The 22,922-nt window shown below is 36.7% G+C and overlaps 1 long non-coding RNA gene across 1 annotated transcript in view; it reads right to left on the bottom strand.

The window, feature by feature from the left end:
* Positions 1–22,420, bottom strand: part of LOC135322859 (uncharacterized) — a 30,536-nt gene extending 8,116 nt beyond the window's left edge. Inside the window, exons 1-2 of the long non-coding RNA XR_010383760.1 lie at positions 22,244–22,420; positions 7,667–7,857 (exon numbers count right to left, since the gene is read on the bottom strand). This is a non-coding gene — a long non-coding RNA (uncharacterized LOC135322859). The remainder of the gene's footprint in view (positions 1–7,666; positions 7,858–22,243) is intronic.
* Positions 22,421–22,922: the final 502 nt, after the last annotated feature.

Genomic DNA, 22,922 nt, shown 5'->3' with positions numbered 1-22,922 from the left:
ATAATAATTATTCCAAAATACCATATCTTGATTTATGCAGCAACTGTAGTTCCCAAACTCTTTAACCCTATTCAGCCCTCACTGTAATTTGGTAAAATAAGTAAGAACAAGCATTGTAATTCCAAATGTAAGGGTAGAGACTGAGTCGCACAGACACTGAGTTACCTAAAGAAAACCTCACAACTGTAATAGAGGGTCCAGAGCTTTTAAGCCTCTAAATTCCCAACCCTTGTTCTATGCCTAAAACCATGGTCTCTGCATAAAAATGCTTTTCCATTGAGGAGAAAATGGAGAAGAAAAAAGGTAGGTGGAGAGAGAAAAACTAAAAATTGCATTATCTGTTTTATATGAACTCTGGAGAATATAGTGTCTTTTACAAAAATAGTGCTAGTTATGAATAAAGGAGAGCATAAAGTGGTTCAATTTCAAACACCCAACTTGTTTTCCTTTTCTTACCTATGTGAATAAACCTTGATATTCTTCTTAAGCAATTTTTCTTTAAGTAATCTTGTCATATAAAGAAGAGATGATAAATCACAAAAATGTGAGCTCCTGTTTGTGAAGATTTTTGATGGTTGTAACATTAAAATAATGTGAACTGTAAAAAGGATTGCTCCAGCTTCCCTAGGTCAGGTGTGGTTTGTTGGGAGTACAAAGGCCATGGAACACGGAGGAGTTGATCAGATTTATGAGCAAATGTCTCTGGTGCTGCATGGTGTGTAAAAGAATTTTGTAAGTGCTACATCTGCTCCTAGGAAGTCATCTGTGAATACTTCCTAATTTTTAAATGCCAGTGCGTGTGTTCTATGAATCACAATGAAGTGAATCCCTGCTCACTAACTCTAGCTCTTTTGTATGTGGGGTGAGCTCTTGTATCACTCAACTGAGTGCTCTGGGCTAAAAACATCCACATGTTCCAACTTCCTTCCACGCTTCCGTAGCACATAGAAGATGTGATGGGTGTGAATTAGAATAGACCTGAGTTTTCTTAAATATTAGTGAAATTTAATTAGATGTGACATGATTATAGACCCCAGATATTAATCTGACTTTAATCTCTGCTACGTGTGTACAGCAGTAATTGTTATTAAATGAAAAAATGACCCCCAAAAGAGAAGCTATTAAGAAATCTATAAACTTAAAATGTGTTTTGTAAAACTAAACTCCAATGCAGTTGGAGTAGTTAGGAAAACAATTTAATGGCAAATTCCTCCATTTCCTTGCTTTCTAAAGAAAGATTAAACTAACTGTACTTATTTATGATTTTCCTAGTTTTATCTGTGCATTAAGTTAAAATTCTGGTTGGAGGTTGAACAAAGTCTGACTGAACAGATGATCTTGACTGCTTTCTTGGGACATTGAGCATTTTCATCTAGGTTTGGTACAAGGAAAATACTACTTTCTTGATTTCTTGACTAAAATTCTACTTTTATTATTCTCACTTATTTGATAACTTTTCAAAGGATATTTCCTAATCAATGTTTGTGTTTCAGTTACTCACGGAGAGCACTGTCTTAGGTTCATAGAATATTTGGCCTGACATTAGCCTTACACTAGCATTTGCAGGGGCTGCCAGATCTTCTAATTTTATTTGAATAGTCGTCACAGTGCTGCAGAAAATAATGAGCTGAGGTTATTGGATATGTTGTCAGTCCAATCTTATTTCATTTCTTTCTCCACAGCTCTGTTTAAGAAGACAACATAAGACTCAGATATTGGAAATGATGTAGGTTTGGACAAGTCCACAACATAATGACTTACAAAGATTTTAAGCAGCATCAAAAATTAAGCATATGGAAGTTGTTGTATACAGATGGTGACTTTGGTGCATATTAATCAAATTCATGTATTTAAAAACACATGGAGCCACAGGTTCTGGAGCCACCTGTGAGCTTGTGGTAAAGCCTGTTGGATCTTATAGTTCAGGGAAACTATTGCCAGCCTAAGATTTCCATAAGGAACCCAGGTTAGCAAGCTGTCAGTGAGCTCTCCTCCGTGGGTGGTGCACTGCCAGTGATACAGGAGAGCACACATGTAGAGCAACACCTGGACCAACTGGAAAAAGCAGTGCACCCTTCTCACGGGAGATGGAACATGACACCACACTGGCACTCTAGGCCAAAAGGGATGCCTGCACATCAGGGAAGTACGTCTCCTGCTTTTCCAATGATTAGACTCTCAGGGGTGGAAGATACTTTAAATATCTCCTAGTTCTGTTATGTAAAGAGTAGCCTCTAGACCAGGCTTTATATATAATTCTGAAAGGATGCAAAGATCTATCTCAGCAAAGCCAGCAATGATGAAGAGGGAGCTGCATGCATTGGACTTAAAGCACCCACTATTCTTTATGTTTCAGGAAGATGAAAGTAATTTAGAAATTTTAAAAAATCTTTATTTTGCATTCACTAAAAAAATGCCACATAGAGCCATAACTGTGCATAGACAAGTGGACTTAGATACTATATAGAAGATTACCCTTTGTCTCACTCTGACCTCGTAACACTTCTACTTGAGAGATACTTTAATAAAATTGCTAGATATCCAGGCTTGTAAATTTCTCATAAGTCTGGTGATCAAAAAAAACCTCTTTTTTTGGTACTCATTAGCTTTTACCTTTCTTAGCCAATTATTCTTGATCACCTCATGGCTTTGTTGAAATAAAATCACAGAACTTCTAAGCTGTTAGTTAATTCTTAATGTATAGGTTTCCAAAACAGTGGAAAAACTTAAAAACAATGGAAACACACAGTATGGAATCATAGTGAAATGTTGTGTTTAAGTTGGAAACAATAAAAGTCCTAAGATATAAACTTCTCATATTAACATAATTCAGTGGACTATGAAGCAGTTTGTGTTTTTTCACATCTTTCTTTGTCATGAGAGGGCAGAAGCCAAACTTACAGAATTTGATGAGCATGACACTTAAGATACTACATATGGCTCTTTAGGATTTGGGGCTATACAATCATATTATAGTATTCTTCCTCATAATATATTTATATTTAAACTATTTGTCCTTTAAAAATAAATCAACATGTTAGCTCTCAGTTATAAAGTTATTTGGGTCTATTTACTGTATAAATATTATACAGCAAAAATATGCAAAATAAAAAACCAAGAAAATTTCTCAAATGCATACAGCCCAGAAGTACTACTGTCAGCATTTTTGTGCATATCTTTCATTAATATTTATCTCTATCTTTTTAAATGAAGCGGGACTAATATAATACATGGTGCTCTATGCTCTCTTTCCTAACAACAATGTATCATGAAAAATCATGTCACTAAATGTAGCTCAACATCATCACTTTAATGTCAGTCTAGTCGTTGGCTTTAAGTATATATTACAATTTGTGTAACTGACATTCTATTGTTGGATACTTAGGCTGTTTTCAGGATTTGTTGTTGTCTTGATAAAGTAGCTGTCACTTGTTTTGTTTTGATAATGTGCATACCCAGACACATAATGAAATAACTTCTCAATGTAAAATTCCTAAAAGTGGGATTCTGAAAGGAGATGTACAAAATGAATGAGATGAACCTTTTTCAGGTTTTTGATGCAACTGTCAAACTATATTTGAGACTGATTAAATCAATTTATATTCAAACAAGCAGCTTCTGTTCTAGAAATAATGGACTGTCAGGCAAGAATGAACCATTCCATTAATAAATATTTTTTAAAATCCTGGATAATATAAAGTACATATAATTTGTGAATTATCTAGTAAGAAATGAAAGGACATATCTAAGTGTCAAAATTAAAGTTGGAGCTGGGATGCTAGTGAATGAGATGGTGGCCAGGACTTGTTAAGAAGAGATCTGTCCAAGAGTGGCTCTCTGTCTTGTTTCCTTATTTGTTTTTTACGTTTGTTACTATTGAAGCATGAGATATATAGTAAAAGTGCATAAACTGTATTTGGAGATATTGGTGAGTTTTACAAAGCTAATGTATTTGTGTACTCACTGTCCAAATCAAGTTATAAAACATTAGGAGCATTCCAGAAGCATTCCTTATACTCTCTTCTAGTTTTTATCTCTTTTCAAATGGAAAATACCTCATCACAATACTTATTTTTGTTACTGCACACATACTTTCGCCTGTTTTTCAACTTTAAATAAATGGAACATTTAGCATATATGTATATATTCTCTTGTAAAATTTATGTATATTTTTGAATATATAAGCTATGGTTTTTCATCACTATGTAGTATTTTTTGGGTGAATAAACCAAATTAATTTATTGTTAATCAAAATTTGGGATGCTTACAGTTTGGAAATATTACTAACAATGCCAAAGTTCTTGTATATTCTTTGGTTGACATATATTGATCTTTGCCCACTCCCAGGTTTCCTCTAGACTCTAGAAGTCTTATTATTTTAGTTTTTACATTTAAGTTTGTAACCCACTACTAATTGATTTTTATGACTGCTATGAAGTAGCATCAGTTTTTTTTTTCTATACAGATAATCAGAGACTTCTGTTCTAGTCATGATGAAATATCAAATATAGGATTTATATTGCTGTAATAAACCCTAAAAGTGGACAAAATAGAAGAAGTGTCAGTGTTTAGATATCAGACAATAGATGACCCAGAGCTCTGATCCTTGAAAGTAAGAAATATACAAGATGGACTCTGTGAGGGGCACTTTCAAACTGTGGCACAAAGAAGCTGAGCCCAAACAGCAGTGATCATGCTGAAAAGGCTGAAATGTACCAGAGTGAAGACAGTTGTTCAGAGGAGAAACATCTTGAGCTTTTGGCTAAATGCTAGACCAAACATACACGGAATGAAATTCTAAGAGGTTTTGCAAAGAACAACTCTTAGAAGGGTAGGGAAAGGCTGTGAGGAGTTGGAGTTGCAACTAAGCAGAATAGAGGAGCATTGACCATGCAAGACATTAAAAAGATTCTCCAGAAAGTCCATGTTTCAGAAATAGGGCTACTATGGCCTCAGAGTAATGGCTTTTCTAGAACAGCAGTTCTCAACTAGGAGAGTTTTGCCCCTCAGGAGACACCTGGCAATGCACAGAGACATTTCTGATTGTCACAACTGTAGGACATGTGCTGCTGGTATGAAGTGGGAGACTGCGAAACATCCTACAATACACAGGGCAGTTCCACACAACAAAGAATTGTGTGGTCCATTATGACAATACTGCCAAGGCTGAGAAAGCCTGATGTAGATTTAGCCTACCAAAGCCTAAAATTAAACTTCTACAAAACCAAGTCACCAAACAATTAACTGCATGTCGAAACAAAGCACCCTCTAAAGGAAGACAATTTAATCCAGACTCTCAACAATATAGTATTCACAGTGTCCAGAATACAACAAAAAATTACTACACAAATGAAGAAGAAAGGATATTTGATCCATAAACAGGATAAAAACAATTGATAAAAACAGACCCTGAGATAAAACAACAGAAAGAGGAATAAATTAAAAAGTCAATATAATATATAGTTATTCATTTAATATCTATGTAGATATTCTATTGTTCCAGAACTATCTATTGAAAAGATTATTCCTTCCCTCAGGCAACTGCGTATATGTGGGCTTATTTCTGCATTTAGAACTGGTCAATTTATCTACTCTTAAGTGAATTCAATACTATTTTAATTTGTATAGTCATAATTCTTGATGTCTGGAAGTATTTCTTTTTTAATTAAAGCTATTAGCAGTTTTAGATATTAAATCTTTTAAACTATGAACATGGTACAGACATTTATTTAGGTCTTCCTCAATCTCTATCATTGTTATTTTCCTTTTTGTGCATAGAAATATTACACAGATTACATTAGATTTACTCCTAGGTACTTTTAATATACTGATTAGAAACAGTTACCAGGAAAAGACAACCAATAAGTTCTGCCCATTCCAGACAAAGTTTCCAATCAACACTAATTGCATGGTGACAAACAGCTAGGGATGGTGACATCTTTGTATCATGGCTGACCGGGAAGAATGGGCTCTGGTGCTACGGTTCATCTCCAACAGGAATATGGCATGATGGCCAGCACAAGCTTGAACAGAAGTGAGAGTGAGTATTCATTCTTGTCATAATTCATAATAGCATAGGGAAACCTTTCACTATTTCACCGTTGTGTGATGCTTGCTATATACATATGTATAGATATACATAATTTTTAGCAGTTTCCTTTTACTAGATGGGGAAACATTCTATCTTTAGTTTCTTAATAATTTTATAATGAATAAATATTCTTTCTTTTTGTTTACCTTTGAGATAATTATATGATTTTTACCTTTACTTGGTTATTGTAGTGAATTACACTGATTTATTTATAAGTAATAAAGTAACCTTAAATTCCTGAATGAATCAATTTTCCTAGTGCTGTATTTTAAGTTTTACATATCTCTGGTTCCAATTTGTTATTATTTTCTTTAGGGCTTTGCATTTATGTTCATAAAAGTTAGTGGACTTTCACTATACTTTCTTATTATGTCCTTACCAGGTTTTATCATTAAGATCATATTTCTACCTTCCTATTTTCTGGTATTGTTTTTCTAAGATTAGTATCCTTCCTTGAATGTTTGAATAAGTTCCCCTGTAAAGCCATATAACCATGAGGCTTATTTTGTGAGAAAGTTTTCAAGTTTTAAATTTAAAAATTTTATTTATTTATAGACATAGGATTATTCATGTTTTCTATTCTTCTCATGCCTATTTTCTTAGTAACTTTTAAAAGAACATGTAAATTTCATCTAAATTTTCAAACATATTAAGAAATATTTATTCACAGTATTCTCTTGCTATCTTGATAATGGTTGCTGGAATTGAGTAATATTCTTTTTTTTTTTTTCATTTACAATGTTGTTAACTTGTGCCATCTCTATCTTTCTTTAATCAGTCTTGCCAGTATCTTCAGTAGGATACCATAGAATTAGATTTTGAGGCTGGTTATAGGCATACCTTGGAGGTATTGTGAGTTCTGTTCCAGACCACTACAACGAAGTAAGTCACATGAATTTCCTGGTTTCTTAGTGCATGTAAAAGTTATGTTTGCTTATACTATAATCTATCAAGTGTGCAATAGCATTATATCTAAAAAAATGTAAATACTGTAATTAAGAAATACTTTATTGGTAAAAAATGTTAACTATCATCTGAGTTTTCAGTGAGTCATAATCTTTTTGCAGTAGAGACATCAATGATCACTGATTACAGATCACTGCAGCAAATATAATAATAATAATAATAATAATAATAATAATAATAATAATAATAATAATAATAATAATAAATAGTTTAAAATATTGTGAGACTTATTAAAAAGTAACACAGAAACACAAAGTGAGCAAATGCTGTGGGGAAAATGGCACCGGGAGAAGAGCTTAATGCAGGGTTGTCACAAACCTTCAATTTGGGAAAAGCACGCTATTTGTGAAGTGCAGTAAAGTGAAGCACAGTAAGATGAGTTATGCTGCAGTCCATACAAACAGTTTACAGGGAGCATCCTTTAGAGAATGAGGAAATAGGACAGGGAATGGAAGCAGCTAAGTGAGGATGGTCTTCAAGTGAAATCCAGCATGAGCCTGATCATATGGAAAATTCTGGAATGTAAAAACAACAACAACAACAACAACAACAACAACAACAACAACAACAACAACAAAAACCAGAGTGTATCAATCCCCTCACACATACCTGGAAGCAAGAGACTGGAGATTTTGCAGGAATTCTACTCCTCTTATAGCAATCAGGTGTTGGCTATGATCTTCCTTGGGGGAAGCTGGTTATAACTTCCAGGCACTTTAGTGATTGCTGGACAGTGAGCGTGAAACACTGTAGAGGCTCTGGATGATACTATATTCCTTCAGAGACAGTTCAGTCTTCTTCTAGAAAGCAAACAAAATATGAGCATATCACCTTCGTCTGCCCATTTCAGGAGTCTCAACTGAAACTTTGGAATATTTATTATGGTCATTCCATTTTGATAGGTCTTGGATTCAAATTTTGGTTTCTCCAACTCCATAAAACTTCAAAAGAAATCTGCCTGGCATTTTTATTCTCTTAGCAGCTAATTTTTCTGAGAAAGACAAAATAAAGAATATCTTTGAATTTTGTAGCATCATACAAAAGAAATATAGTTTGAGTGGTGGGATCAAGACAGCAGAGTAGAAGACCCAGAACTCACCTATGTCCACAAACACATCAAAACTACAACCACATATAGAGAAACTCTGAACAACCTGAAGACCAGCAGAACAGCTCTTCTATAACCAAGGCTATAAAGAAAAAACCCAAATGGACTCTGATAGCAAGTTGAAGAGAAGTGATCTAGTCAGGACCCAAACCCCTTAGCAGGTGACCAAGAAGAGAAAGGGGATATCACAGGCTTGGAGATCTTCTCTAAGGAGAGAGGGAGTGAGCCCCATATTAGGCACCCCAGAACTGGGGTCCAACACCAAGAAGTGAGCCCTCTTGTTTGGAAACCAGTGGGACTCACTATAAGAAACTGAGACTCCACTCTTGGAGAGGAACTACATAGACTTGATTGCTCCCAGCCCCCGTGCAGAGGCAGCAGACTGAGAACTGCCTGTGCTCTGACCAGTTTGTCGAGACTGCCCCAGTGCGTCACCCCGGCCTGCATGGGGCTTTTCTCCAGCGTCTCCTGTTCTGGTACTGCTCCCCACTAGGGTGGAGTCCACCATTGCCAGCGCACAAGCAGGCATCAGGGAAAGATCTGAGATAGCTGGGTCCTGGCCCTGCTTCTAGCCATGGTAGAGACCTGGAGGCAACTCAGAAGTGCAACTCCAACCTCTAGATCCCCAACCCAGCCTTGGACTAAGGCAGAGACCAGGAGCCAACTCAAAAACGCAGCTGCAACATCTCAGGTCCTAGCCATGCCTTCTGCCATCACACATACCAGGGAGAAGATCACCTCCTGCAGGGCACCTGCTCCAGCCCCTGGGGACCCAGTCTCACCCTCTGATAGGACAGCAATTACCACTGAGCCCAGGAGAAGCCCCAGCTCACACCTGGCACTGGCTCTAGCCCCCACTCCAGCCCTACCATCCACCAAGAAAGCAGCTGCCAGCATGCCCTGAGGGAAGATGTGACCCTTGCTCACTTCAGAGCCTGCTTTCCAACCAAAGCCACTGAGCACACACAGACTGCATAGAGACACTCCCACACAAGAACATGATTTCAGGACCAGCGTAGGTAGCTGTTTTGCCTAACTTCATTGAGAGAAATAGAGAAAGTAAAACAAAATAAGAAGACAGAGGAAAATGTTTCAGATGAAAGAATAATATAATCCCCCAAGGTGTCGGGGGGGGGTAGGGGGATTTACTGAGATAAGTAATTTGCCAGATAAAGAGCTAAAAGCAACAGTAATAAAAATGCTCACTGAATTCAGGAAAAGAATAAAGGAACACAGAACTCCAACAAAGAACTGGAAAATATAAAAAGAACTATCAAAGCTGAAGAATACAGTAACTGAAATGAAAAATGTGCTAGAAGGAATTAACAATATTTTGTGATGCAGAACACATAAGCAAACTAGAAGACAGAACACTGGATACCACCCAATCAAAGCAGCAAAAAGAAAAAAAAAAGTGAAATCAAGTGAGGATAGTTTAAGGGACTTCTGACACATCAAGCCCAGTAACATTCATGTTAGAGGGATTCCAGAAGGAGAAGAGAGAGAGAAAGAGGTAGAAAATGTATTTGATGAAATTACGGCTGAGGATTTCCCTAACCTGAAGCAGGAAACAGTTATCCAGGTCCAGGAAGAACAGAGTCCTAGGCAAGATGAATCCAAAGAGACCCACACCAAGACATATAATAATTAAAATGGGAAAAGTTAAATGTAAAAAGAGAATTTTAAAGGCAGCAGGAGACAAACAAAGAGTTACATATGAGGGAACCCACATGAGGCTATCAGCTGATTTTTCTGCAGACTTTGCAGGCTGAAAGGGAGCGGCAAGATATATTTAAAATGCAGAAAGGTACACCTACAACCTAGGATACTCTACCTAGAAAGGTTTCATTCAGATCTGAAGGAGAGATAGTTTCCCAGAGAAGCGAAACCTAAAAGAATTCATCACTACTAAACCAAACTTACAAGTAAAGTTAAAGGGTCTTTTTTAAAGTGAAAAAGACCCCAAGTAGCTAAAGCAATCTTGAGAAAATAGAACAAAGCTGCAGATGCCATGCTCCCTGGCCTAAGACTATGTTAAAACAATGCTACGGTAATCAAAACAACATGGTTACTATATAAAAACAGAGATCAACAGAATGCAATAGAGAGCCCAGAAATAAAGCCATGTGCTTACGATCAATTACATAAGACAAAGGAGGCTAGAATATACAATGGAGGAAAGAGTCTCTTCACTAAGTGGTTCTGGGAAAACTGGACAGCTACATGTAAAAATATGAAATCAAAACATTTTCCCACACCATATGCAAAAATAAACACAAAATGAATTAAAGACCTAAGTGTTAGACTGGAAACCATAAAACTCCTAGAAGAAAAACATAAAAGCAGAACAATTTTTGCTAAGTCATAGCAATATTTTTGATGTTTCTCCTCAGGCAAAGGAAACAAAAGCAAAAATAAACAAGTGGGACTTACTTAAATCTAAAAACTTTTGCACAGCAAAGGAAATCATCCATATAACAAAAAGACAACCTACTGAATGGGAGAAATTATTTGCAAATGTTATGACTGACAAGGGGTTAATATCCAAAATATATAAATAGCTCATATAATTGTGTATTATAAAAATAAATAACCTGATTAAAAATTGGTAGAATACCTGAATAAACATTTTTCTAAAGAAAATACACAGATGACTAACAGGCATATGGAAAGATGCTCCACATTGTTAATCATCAGAGAAATGCAAATCAAAACCACAATGAGATACTACCTCACATCTGCAGGAAGACCACCATCAAAAAGTCTACAAATAACAAATGTTGGCAAGGATGTGGAGAAAAGGGTACACGGTTGGTGAGAACGTAAACTGATGCAGCCACTGTGGAAAACATTTTGAAGGTTTCTCAAAAAATTGAAAATAGAAATACCACATATCCAACAATTTCACTGCTGGGTACATAGCTAAATATAATGAAAACTGTAATTTGAAAAGATATGTTTACCACAATGTTCACAAGGGCATTATTTACAATAGCCAAGATATGAAAGCAATCTAAGTTCCATCAACAGATGAATGGATACAGAAATGGATAAACTGCATACACACACACACACATACACACACACACACACACACACACACACACAATGGAATATTACTCAGCCATCAAAAGAATGAGTATTTGCCATTTTAAACAACATGCATGGATCTGGAGGGTATTATGCTTAGTGAAAAAAGTTAGACAGAAAAAGACAAATACTGTTATGTTTTCACTTATATGTGGAATGTAAAGTATAAAAGGAACAAAACAAAACAGAGACATACCTACAGAAACAGAGAACAAATTAGTGGTTACCAATGGGGAGAGGGCTGGGGAGATCACAGTTTCCCCACCACTACACCTAGCCCATATTCTTTGCAGCTATCTCTGCTGACAGCTCTATTCCAGGAAAAGGACCTCCATTTAAATTCTTTTAGGCAGTTGCAATGAGGTCAGTTTTTTTTCCTGAGTCTCTTGGGCCTTGATTCTTTTCAGCTCAAGATAATCCATATCCCAAAGAGACAGTTTAGGGTGGCAACTTTTGCTCCCCTACAACTACAAACTCGATTTTGCAGCTGCTCTTACCATGACCATAGCCACAGAAAGAGTTCTCTGCTGCCCCTACTGATGCTTGTAATTAGGTGACTAATTAAATTAATCACAGAGTGCATCTGATTGCGGAACCTAGGTCGTGTGGACTTGCTCTAGTGCAGAGGGTTGGAAAAACAATATTTATAACACTTTTAAAGGTGGTCTTTGTCTCCCACTAAGATTTCTAATAGGAAGGGTGCTAGTTGACCAAAAGAATGGCAAATGTCCATGACAAACAAGAACAATAAAGAGGACCTTTATCTCTGCTTCTATTCCACATTTACCAGATGGATACGGTAAGATCAGGACAAGAAATGACAGCTAAATGGATTGGGAAGGAAGAAATAAAACCTTCCTTATATACAGAAGTTACGGTTGTATGAACAGAGAATCTAAGAAAATCTATAGACAATCATTTGAATTAATGAAGTTTAGAAGCTTTGCTGGAAACAAATTGGTATACAAAAAAATCAATAGTTTTTCTATACCCAGAAACAGTAAATCAATGATGGAGTTTTAATATGCCATTTACACTAGAACCAAAACAATTAAATACAAAAGAATAAATCTAACAAATGTTTAAAAACTCTGAAATATAACATTATAGGACTTAACAGAAGATCTAGAAAAAGAGGAGATAGTTTCTATTCATGTTTAGGCAGAATCAATATTTCAAACATAATTCTCAAACAAATCTACATAATCAATGCAGTTTCATTTAAAATGTCTAATGTGAATTAAAAAAAATCTAAACTCAAAATACAGAGTCTAATACTCAGCTGAAAGAGTAAAGGGCCAAGAGATGATTGTAAAACAAAATTAAATCGCTTGGTGATTGTATCCAAAGAATTGTGCTTATTATGCACGTAATGATGTATCATTAAGAATAAAAATTGCTGTAGGCTTTTGATAACCTTTTTCAGATTAAAGAAATTCCATTCTATTCCTAGTTTGCTAGTTTTTAAGCATAAAAGAGTGTTGAATTTTATCAAATGTTAGGAATCTACAGAGATGACTATAAGCTTTTTATTTTTCTCCTTTATTAACGTGGAGTTTAAATGATTAGTTGTATGTCATTAACCTCTCTTGCATTTCTTTGATGCATTCTGCTGTCTTTTAATTTTAAAAATAATTGATAGATATAGTTTACTAATTTTATTACAGGATTTTATTTTTTAGCCAGTTTGGGAAATGAGGTTTGCCTATATTTTTCTTTCTAGCATGGAATTCACATAGACTTTGCGGGGAACTTCCTTCTTTTTCAGCTCTCTGGAATGGCACTTATCAATCAGCGAACTTTTGGTCTTTCAAAGACTGGTAGAACTCACCTATAAAACCTGGATTTGATTTATTACTATTGTTTTGTGAGTAGATTTCAAGCTACTGATTCTATTTCATTAGTGGCTTTAGATTTCTTTAATGTTAATGGTTTTAGATGGTTCCACATCTCCCTGACTTTAATTCCAAGGTGACTCTTGGCAGCTACTTTACTAATACCATTTTCACCCTTTCCAGCTCCTAAAACAATCCCACTGTACCCTCTGAAAGTCAGTCAGTAATTAGCAAAATCTCCAACTACTTCTCTGAACATTCCCTTCACATTCTTGTTCTAATACCTGCTTGGCCCCTACTCAACCCTCTCAGGTCCTCCCAATACCTTCTCCACAATCTCAGGCCCTTAAATAACCCACTGCTCTCTCTGGAAGGCACAGTCAGTAGTGAGTACTTCAGCTCTTCTTCCTGGCTGGCCCCTGGAATACTCCCTCTCTCAAATGATTTCTCTCACACTCCTTACACTGCTGTACCTAGACGGGATATAGGGGTACTTCTCAGTCCTTATTGCTGCTTCTAGAAAATGCCCCCTACCCCCAATATCGCTAAAGTTTTAGAGATCACATATCCTCAATATATACTGCACACTTTGAGATGTCTAAAAATGAGTGAGGGTGCAGTCTTCTCCAGGTCAAGGTAATTAAAGTGTTCACTGTCTGCAGAGAATTGAAAAGCTATAATAAAACAAACAAAGAATGCCAGTATGTTTTTTATTACCACCATGCTCCTGCAATTCTAAATAATATTTACACCCTTGGGTACATCAATGCGTACTACTCTTTCTTGTTGAAGGTATCTACCAACTCCTAGGCTGCTCCATTCATTTATTTGAAGGTTTTAGCTCTAGGCTCACTGTCAGTCTCTCCAACATGATCTCTTGTGTTAATTTTTCAAGATTATATCCTTCAAGTGGGTCATCTTTCCATACATTGACTTCTCAGTTTGACCTCTACTTCAGCGATCTTGTCTCCTGTCACTTTAGCCATCCAATTCCATGGATGGATGGCTCCACTAGTCCTTTTCATTTACTAGCAATGGTGACATGTCCATAATCTTAATTTCAAGCATCCCACTCTCGTAACTATGACCTATGTTTCCAACTCCTTATAACAATTGTGTCCAATCATACTACTTTTGAACTATCCTTCGTTTGTCTTCCTTCTTCAACTTTAAATTTCTAGCCCCTCTCCCTGCAGTATGGGTTGTGCAGAGGAGATAATTCTTAAAGGACTAACCCTCAACCAACAGGGTGTAGGCTGTCCCAGCTTCCTTGTCCTTCAGTGGGTCAGATCTGATATCCATTTTCCATAGATCTTCAGAGGGTCCCTTAGAGAGACTGGGCTCCAGTTTCCTAGACTGGAAAATGGCTTAAAAACATAATATTTTTTTAAATTTACTTACTTATTTTAACCTTCCTTGTTTCACTGTTCTTAATTCCTCACTTCTGCTTTCTAGGATTCCCTAACAACTAAACTACTTGCATGAAATTCTTGTCTCTGTCTCCATCTTTAGGGAATCCAAATTAACCAACTATGAATGAACTGTCTTTACTTCTAGTGAAAGTCAACCCCTCCACTTGGGCACCAGGACACATTCCCCTTGTCTACTCAGGGACATCGCTGCAGTGATTCGCCCTTATTTCCTTCATCAGTCTCCCTCTTCTCTGCTAATAGATATTTCCATTTTTCTTTCTACCTAGTGTTTGATTTCTTCCTTCTCTTAGAGTCACACTCAGGGGAAGGGCTTTTGAAAAACATTTGTCTTGAATTCTCCCTCTCTTCTTTCTTAAATAGAATTTAATCATTTTAGTTGCCTCTCTTCCTCCATATTTAGCTCTACTTCCACATTCCCCCAAAACAACTGCTCTTGAGAAGGTCACTTGTGACTTTCTTGTTGCTAAATTCAGGAGTCAATTCTCAGTCTTCATTTTCTTGATAGACTCAGAGGGAGGCTATTTAATCTTCACCTGTTTTCCTTAAGTCCCCACATCAGCAGGGCTCTGGTGCTACTAGATTTCATCCTTCTGAGGCTGACCTTGGGCCATTCCTCCTGGTCTCAAGAATGAAGGGTCAACTATGTTTAGAGTGCGGGGAGAGGAAAGGGCTAAATAGAAATATTTCTTCTGACCTATATTCTCCCTGCTTCTTCTGGCCACCTATGGCTTTGACTTTGAGTCCTCTTCTTCCACCAACCTCTCAATTCTCTATGTTTCTACCAGTTTATGGTAACTTTATGGTGGAATTCAGGTTCCTTAGGGATTGTTTTTTTTTTTTTTTTTTACAAAAATTTGTTGTTCGTTATTATAATCTATGATTCTCTCTGGTTTCCATAGTTTCCTCAGGTTTACTCTTGAGGAAGGAGTCAGCAGCCCAAATTAATTTTCAATCTTAATGGGAACTTTGAACTAAAGAGTTAAGGTTAACTCAGAAGGCTTGGGTTGCTTAAATTCTGCACATTTATATCTGGTTTTTCCTGGACTTTGTCTATGTGCCTTTTCACGTTGCTGAGATGGATCTTGTCAATTGAAAAAAAATGCACAACCTAAAAGTTGAGAATTATGTTTCATTCAGTGGACATACCGAGGACTTAAGCCTGGGAGACAGCTCTCAGATCACTCTGAGAGACTGCTTTGAAGAGGTAGGGGAGGAGCCAGGATATATAGAAGTTTTTGCAAAAACCAGGTAGTGGGAATATCAAAAGATTACTGTTAATTGAAGAAAACCAGACATCTTAAGTTAATGAATATAGTGCTTTTCTGTATATGGGAAGATGCAAGAGTCTGGACTCAATGAAATCATTCCTTTGATATAACTATCTAAGGCCAGTATCCTGTTTTTCTCTATCCTGAATCCCCTCAGGGTACATAGCTGGAGGTAGCTGCAGTGGCTGATGGCTTGATGGCCTCAACATCCTTTGTTTACTGATATGACAGGAGACATTTTTCATACACAATCTGCATCATTTTACTGTAATTAACTGTAACCATGATTGTAACACCATTTCAGAGTCCTAAAAGTCCTTCAAGTGAATCAGACAACACGAAGATGATCTTGGGGGCCCTGAAGCAGAACAAGATATCTACAACAAGGGTATAAAAGGATTGGGATTTGGGAGAGTAGTATCAAAGATGTGAGGAGGATTCGTTTAGCAAGAGCTGTGCTGTGACATCCACTCACTCAAGTCTAGTGAGAAGACTTTACCAGGATTCCTAGGGGAACTTCATATGTATCTCCTAAAACGTGGCTGTCCTAGTGGATCAGTGCTTGTCTCCCTCTAGGGAGACATGATCTGGTTACCGGCCCTGGTGGTGGGAGTGATAGTGAAGGTTGTGCTGTGCAAAGCTTGACCTGTATGCTCCAAGTTTGTTGGAAGTAACAGTGCGTGTGTGCTTTCTGTATACAATATGGGCCATGCCACTCAGCCACCCAGACAGACAGACAGACAGACAGACACACACACACACACACACACACACAGAGTGAGAGAGAGACAGAGAGACACATAGAGGGAGACAGGCAGAGGCAGCATGGGGTTTTCTGAGTCCTGTCTGGGAGGGCTGCACATAGGAACAAGGAAACTTTAGCAAAGGAGAAAATTATATACAATTTCTAATAGACCAAACTGAGAAGCTTGCCTTAACTGGACTAAAGGGACTTCAGTAAGAGATCTCTGAAAAACCCCACCAAATACACAGTAAAATTTAAATCCATGATGAGTCTGGGGAGTACAAAGTCAATTTAGCAAAATGCCCATCAAGCAAGGTTTTTTCTGCTTTACCTTTCCTCCCTTCCCATCTGTCCTGATGGAATGTGATCAGAAACCCTGATGGGTGAGATGAGGAGAGGTCTGAAGCATAAGGCAGGAAAAGAGAGGAGAATCATAGCCCTCTTCCCTGACCTGCTGCTGGATACAGGCCCAGGGAGGGTACATCGGAGAAGACTTAACTTCTGTTGATTTTCTGTTGACTTTCAGACTAGATATTTTCAATAACTGTATTGAAACTGAATTGTGATTAAACCATAGAACTTTTAGTTGACTAAGATTGATCAAAAAAGTTTAGTACATGGAAGTTTTCATCCAGGGGCTGGTAAGAAACTTTTCTCACTAAATATGTTCCAGACAGTTGTTGAGAGAAAAAAACAAAAAATAAAAGTAACAACAACAAAAAACCCCACATTGTTTTACTCTGACACCCAGGAGTCTAGCCTATAGATGTTTGTTAAGACGATGGTTCAGGTTTTAACTTCCAATCTTTCCTCCCCTATGGGATGACAGAAACTCTTCAACAGGAATGACTCAGGCAAAAGACAGTGTGCGGTGTTTTTTTTTTTGTGTGATACTGAGCAGTATTTTTGTTTGTGTTCTTTTGGTTTTTAATTGCTGATCCTTTGCCCCAGTGAATACAGTAGCACTGAGGTCAGAAGGATGGACTGATATGGGCCATTTGTATCATATCCTCTTCACCAGGGTCCTATTGTCTAATTGACATACCTGCCCTGCACTTACATTGGATGCCTCTGGCATGATCTGAGCATCAAGTTTGCAGAAAGGCCTTAGGCCCTGTCCCTGTCAGAGAAGAAACGGAGATGAGCAAGACTTTAGGGACTTGCTCTCAAACTCCTTATTTCTTCCTAGAAGTGTATGCTCTTGGGGAGTAAAGCAACCACCCTGAGCAGGACAGTTGGATGATAATGGTCTTCTGTCTTAACGAAGGGGGAAAGTATGCTAAGAGATGGATTTGACAATGTGGTACCACATGATGCATTACAACTACTGGATTTTTCAGAAGATTTACAGAATTAAGAAACATTCTGAAAGATAGGAACTGTGCTTCCCCCCCTCCCCAAGGAGTGAGCTGTGAGCTTAGTTTAGCCCTTATCCCTTGGAAGAGGTGAACAGGACATGTCCTCCATTAGCAGAGTAAATTCCAAAAATCTGCCAAGGCGGTAGGAAACAGTTGGAAGAGAAAGACAGGCCATGGCAAGGAGGCTGTTACTATCGTAAATTTCCTAGGTCCCTCACATGGAAAGAGTTGACCCTGATATTTTTTCTGGCAAGTAGAGACTATGAGGGTTTAAATATTTGAATACTCTTCTAAGTAGGGTGGGTTGAAGTGGAGCTAAAATCATTGGACTTTGCGCCCTCTAGTCAAATACTAATTCTCAAACTTGATTTGTCAGTGGCAGGTAGGGCCACACAAATAAAATGTTTTTAAGTTTAATTATATCAATAAAGCCACAAGCACCATGTGTACATATTCAGACTGATAGTTACTGTTCTTTTCCTATATTAACCATTTAAGTAAGATAATTATTTGCCATTCTGTGACATTTAATTACAATGCTATGACTAATCTACATAGTTTGAAGGCAAAAATTGCTTTATATGTCATTTAGGATTTGTATGAACATATTTAAACTGCAGAAAAGATTGCTTGGAAAATGCAGAGGTGGCTCCCAAGAGCTCTTGATTACCTTCTGTATCAAGATCATTTTTTAAAAATCGGCTATATGATTGCAGCATAATTTCAAGGTGACCACCTGTCAAAGAGCTTCTGGGAAAAAAAAGGCAAACTCCTCTCTGTCTTATTTGTGCATTTATTTTTATAAACATTTCTAATTTTCCAGAGGGTATGATGGGCTAAAATTTTAATGGGATTGTAATAGTTAGCAATGAGTAAATAACATGAATTCTTAGTTGATGTAAATTTTATGCCAGGTTTGAGTGATGAAGGCAAAAACTATCATTGAGACTGGAAACACATTTATTAGCAGATGTTCAGTTGTGCAGGACAAACCTACATGAATAACAAAGCTTGCCTTATTTGCACTGAGAGCTCTCAATTTCTTCTTTTCCCAGGAAGTGCATTGTACTCTGGACTTAGTTGAGTCATAATTAAGCTGTACTAAGAAAACATTCAAGTGACAATAATTTGCAAATGATCAAATTATTGTGGGCTTAGCTTAGGGCTTCACCAGCTGGAGTTCTTTCTCTGTTATAACCATATGTCTGTTAATAAATTTGATTCAAATGTAAAACAATTGCAGATATTTTAGAGACTGGGCAGAAGAATTAAAAACAAATAACATTGTTCTTGTGACTTGGTCTTCAAACGAATGAACAAACCAAAATGATGATGCCAAATGCTACTTGGATAATGATTACAACATGAGAAAAAGCAGCAGTTAGCATGTTTTAAATCTAATTGCCTCAGATATCATGTGTTGACTCATCACACAGGATGGCTTAAAAGAATGGCACTTAAAACATAGTAGGTACTGTGCAGATTTCAAAGGAATCCCCTGTTATCTTCCTAAGTTTACTTCATAAATGTTTCAATGAACGTGAAGAGGGATGATCATTAGCAAAGCGGAATTACAGAGTAAATCACTTGGGGGCAAAATACTGTACTTGTCTTGTAAAAGAGTAACGGTCTTGGTAAAGGTGAAGATGAAAAAGGGAATTTCTGGAGCTGCTCTTTTAAAAGGAACTATTTTTTGAAGGAGAAAAGGCTTCATCATTCCAGGAATTTGTTAATTACCTCTTTTCTTTAAATCTGCTCTTTGAGTTCTTTGAGATAACACTATTTGCAATGTTCCACTCTCTCCTAGCATATATCCCCATTTAAATTGTCTGGGAGAGTTGGCTACAGCTCTGTACCATCTTTATAAATTCATGATCTTACTAAAAAGGATGTTACTGAAACTGCTGACCTCTCCCATCCCCATCTCACAACAACACTCTCCTGACAGCAGTATTAGCAAAATTGTAAATCTAGTACAGAACATATTAATATGGAAAGGTCAGTACATGTCAGAAATGGTAAAGTGTGGATAACTGATAGAAAATTACAAATTGGGAACTGCTTTGAGGAAGGTAAAATACACCTTGGCTGGTTCAATATATTTGAATTTCTGAAAATTTGATTAATGACATGAATCACTGCGAATCTTTTGGAAACTGATAAAATCACCTATTCCTCTTTGTGGGGCTGCTGCTTCTACCTCTTTATTCCTTCTTTGTCACAAACTGATTCGTTCCCTTCCTCAGATTTCTTTTATACAGTAAAATTCTCATTTTCTCTTTGTAGAAAAACAGTATGGTTTCTGGAAGGAGTAGTTATTGTTTACTTAATTACTGGAATTTTTTTGAGGGGTAAATAGATACATGAGGGAAGAAACAGTTTGTAAATACTGAAGAAAACTTAGTTCTACTTTTAAAAAAATAGCTGTATGTATAGTTGTATAAAACAACATAAAATTACTTGTCATCACAGGAGCAGCCTGTGGACATAGTAAGTACTTAATAATTGTTTTTGAACAAATTATTTCTGATTTTAGAAACTAAAGGCAAGGATGAATGGGTACTTCCCTGGGTGAGAAAAAATTAACAACTGTCTATTTCAAGAATAAATACTGCTGTTCTTATTTTGCATTTTTAATGGTCTGAAAGAGGGACAGCCTAGTGAGAACTCCACAGTTTAGATGCTGATAATCTCCTCCAAGTAGTCAGCAGCTAGCCTCTGGGGACAAACCTCTGGGTTCTGCAAGGTAATTAGAACCTTACTGCTACATTGGGATCTTTGCATGTTCAGGTTAATTTTCTCATTTGTCCTTTCTTTAGAATAACTGTTTGAAATTTGATGATCCTGGCAGGACAACAGTTGTTTTATAACAGATTTTAAAAAAACCAAAAAACTGAGGCTCTGAGAAGCAAAAGATTTGCCAAGTTCATTCACCTAGTAAGTGAAAGAGGTTGGACTGAAACAAAGGGCATTTGACTCCTGGTGGTGCAAGGTTGCCTAACACAACAAAGGCATTAGAGGCCAAAAAATGTAGACGTTCACAAATGATTTTGATAAATCCTTAGATGTCAGACACATAACAGATGAGTAAAGGTCATCACGTGTTCTTAATACCCATCTTCTCCTTCTTCAGGCTAACGTCATGGAGGGAGGGCAGCCATGCAATCCCCTATAAAACCCTTTGCCATCACTGTCAGAAACGGAGTCCTGGACTCCGGGCCCATTGGCCTGTCCCAGTGAGCCCTTTCTCAAGTTCTTATCTTTTGGATACAGAAGCATATTACTAGGGAGCGTGAAGGGGAAGTTGACTTTAATCTTAATTGCCTGCATAACAGTATTTTTAAAAAGATCTCACTCTGTAAAATATAAAACCTTACCAACATCACAGACGTCAGGCATCCCAGAGCAGAGCAAAGGTTATTAGAAAAGAAAAGCCAAGCTTGCAGTTACTCTGTCTTCTCTTCCTCTGAATTTGCCATCAAAATACGGATGCACTTCCAAGCAGACCATAGCCAGATTACAGAAAGCAGTCTGTGCAACTACTCTATCCCTGCTTAATGTACACGCCAGGACAGGCCAGGTATTTATCAAAATGTTACTTCATTTTTTTTCTTCCTTGATTTTAGAATGTTCCTCTAAAATATTTGTTCAAATAACCTGTATGTCAAAACAGCTCAACGCAGACTGTGAATGTGATTCATATGACTTTTCGTATGACAGATGTTTTGTTAATCAACATTTTAATTTTGCAATGATTATGCCATGATCAAACCAGTTACCTGACCCTGTTAGGGAGTTATTCAATTCTAGGAAAATAACTATGAAGCCAAAATCATGGTTTCCAGTATTGGAGCATCTCATGTTTTTGTTAGCCAGTAAAAGGTGAATACAACCTGGCTTCGTTAGATAGTACTTATATTCTGATGTTTATATACTGAAGTATTCTAAATCTAAAGTAATAGCATGTTATGTTCTCGATTGCTTGTTTGTGCAATAATTTGTGATTTAATGTCATCAAAGAAATGATGTACAAAAACACATTTCATTTCTAACTGTTTGTGGAGGTGGCATGGTGGAGGGGTGGGGGCGGTGGTTCGGGGTTGGCTTTACATGCAGACAGCTGACGTGACTCAGAATGTTATGGTTTCCACTCCTGAACAGAGAGTTCATGACTAACATCTGTGCAGCAGAAACTGAAATTTCTAGGGCCTATGTTGGGTTTTAAACATTTTCTACGTTTCAGTGGTACAAGCTATTTTTCAGGCATATAATAACTTCTCATACATTTCCAAGTAGCTGAGAAAAGTGATCAAAATACAAAGTCCATAACATGTTAAATGTCTACCTACACATATATTCCAGTGCACATGTGCTTTGGAGCCAGAAAATTTGGATTTGAGCCCTGGCTAGTTCTGCTGCTTATTTCCCTTGTCATCTTGGGCAAGTTCTTTTAGGTCTCACATTCTTAGTTTCTTCATCTGTAAAATGTGAAAATAAAATCTGCCTGGATTAAGCTCATATGCTAATTACCTAGCAAAATTTTTGACAATAAAAAAATCATTATTAATAGTATTATTTGTATTGACACTTAATATAATACATGTGTAAATACTCTGAAAACTTTAAAACACTGTGCAGTTATTGCTATAATTTTTATTTCAAATACTGTTCATATCAATATGTACAAGAAAACACAGAAATTTACTATATATATTTATATATAAAACATTTTAAACCTAAGTTTAACAGCATCAATTGAAATTATTTTTATTTATTTTTATAGGTGTATACAATAATTTATTGTTTAATAGAAGTGGAATTTCAAATCAGTACGTCAAGAAGAGTTTATCAATAAGTGGTACTAAAACAAATAGCCATCTTTTTGGAGGAACAAAGTGATTGGATCCACTGCCCTACACCACATGTCCAAATACATTCCATGAGGATTACAGATTTAAATGTCTTTAAATATAATATATTTCAAAAGAAAATTATAAAATCTGCCTATAACTTAGGATTTGAAGATTT

The sequence above is a fragment of the Camelus dromedarius genome, chromosome 14 (genome assembly GCF_036321535.1).
Source record: "Camelus dromedarius isolate mCamDro1 chromosome 14, mCamDro1.pat, whole genome shotgun sequence".
Lineage (NCBI taxonomy): Eukaryota > Metazoa > Chordata > Mammalia > Artiodactyla > Camelidae > Camelus > Camelus dromedarius.
The sequence above is the reverse complement of the archived record's forward strand: the minus strand, read 5'-3'. Positions and strand labels throughout refer to the sequence as shown.